Raw genomic sequence first — 1,858 nt, 5'->3', positions numbered from 1 at the left:
GGCAATCCCTCACACTGAGCATGCTTGTAGCGACAGTGGAGAGGAAAAACTCCCTTTTAACAGGAAGGAAATAAAAGGTTTAGAACAATTTTTCAGGTTTTTCATGTTGAGATTTTTTCAGTTTCAAACTAATGCTCCTAAGACAGCTAAGAATTTTATTTCCTTTAAAACCAACCACACAAACTTGAAATATATATGTTTTAAAGACATTTCTAGTTTCCAGAGTTCCTGAATGCAACACCTGGGAATATTTCCTTGAGACGGAAAAATTGTAGGTCATTATTTTATTTTCCCAAATTTCAAATTATTAAAAGTATTATTTTCATTCACAAAGTGTTCTTAACTTGCAACAATAATGGCACAAAATTTACTCCATAGGCCAGAGGAGTTTTGGGCAGATTTGTTTGGCCTGTACAGATCAGAACAAAAGGGAGGAAGGGATTTATGGCGGCAGCTATGAGAGAGACATGTCCGTCTATGCCTTCAGCCCTGTTCACCTCTGATCAGCTCAGTTTGGACCCAAGTGGAACCTGACTGAGGCTGGGGAAGAACCCGGAACACCTGGGATGAAGGCGCTGAAGTCTGAACCACCTGGATTGTTTTTAAAATTCAGGTTAGAGCTGAGGAAATGTAAAATGGGTCATTATGTATGAGCAGCGGAACAAACAGGCCCAAAGGATAGCTGAGGATTTCATTTTACCTCATTTAGCAGGGTGTCCATACCTTTTATTCAGATTGGGATTAATATTACTGTGCAGCCTGTTAGGATGGGATTAATGTTTCCAGGAAGAACAGAGATTAATATTCTGGTGAATCTCCCTGATTAAATCAGCGTTTGGAGCATAAAACGTTGTCCTGATTAAACCTCTACTATTTCTGAAAAAGAAAGGCGGTTATGGATCAGAAATGTTCTGCATTTCAGTCCGGGTTATGGTCCACAGCTAAAGGTGGCTGTGGTGTCAGAACAAGCCCAAACCATCAGCCCTCCACCGCCATGTTTCTCACCTGTGCTAAAGGATGTAGATGCAGCTCAGCCCTGCTTCACAGAGACCTGAGTCACACTTAAAGGCCAATTTATGCTTCTGATGCCTAGCCTTTGCAAATGTCAAATCTGTCTCTGTGCGTGACTACGCCCCCCGCGCAGAGGTTCTGCAACAGTTGTCGTGCACGTCTAAAAAATCCTGACTACGCGTCGGATGGTCGCAGACCCCGCGCAGACCTCAAGCGGAAGTGCGCAGACAAAAAGCAGCTGTGATTGGTCCTTGGTATGCCCTTCCGGGTGTCTTAAAAGTTCTCGAGGAGTTGTCGAGGCTCCCCCTTGTGCTTTTGCGGGAAGCTGCTGTGCATCCCTAGAAATTCCAGACCGAAGGTGCAGAAGCATAGCAGCAAAACTGGTTCATGACCAGGACCAAGCGACATTTGATGTGTTCGGTTGCAGAAGTCTAATCTGCTCTTTAGTCTCCGAAAACTTTGACACGGTTTAGACCTGTGCTCCTAAGCAGAGGTGTAAAAGCCAAGGCCTTGGCTTTACCTTTAGACAGGCATCACTTCCAAAACACCTGAATAAAAAGACTGAATCACCTCCTCATGCAGCTACGTTCAACAAGTTCTGCTAATGACACAGTTACAAGCCACACCGGCTCTTAAAGATGGAAGTTTAACAGCTGTGGCCGACAGAGACTCAACTTGGACACGTGGTCTGAGACTCGAATCTTTGTACCAGTTCTTATCTAAAGCAACTGTCGCACCTTGATGATTTAGCCAGCGTATGCCTGGATGCCTCAGAATCTTCTAAAACGCTGGCATATACTGAACTTTCTATGTATTTTTGTTTTTATTTTTGGCGTATACATTAGGG

General features: G+C 43.8%; 1 protein-coding gene across 1 annotated transcript in view; it reads left to right on the top strand.

Annotated features, from left to right (window-relative positions):
- Positions 1 to 1,858, top strand: part of mb21d2 (Mab-21 domain containing 2) — a 13,548-nt gene that overhangs the window by 1,089 nt on the left and 10,601 nt on the right. The window lies entirely within an intron of this gene.

The sequence above is a fragment of the Cyprinodon variegatus genome, unplaced genomic scaffold (assembly GCF_000732505.1).
Source record: "Cyprinodon variegatus isolate N-32 unplaced genomic scaffold, C_variegatus-1.0 Scaffold164, whole genome shotgun sequence".
Taxonomy (NCBI): Eukaryota; Metazoa; Chordata; class Actinopteri; order Cyprinodontiformes; family Cyprinodontidae; genus Cyprinodon; species Cyprinodon variegatus.
Note: the sequence above shows the minus strand (reverse complement) of the source record. Positions and strands in the feature narration are given on the sequence as shown.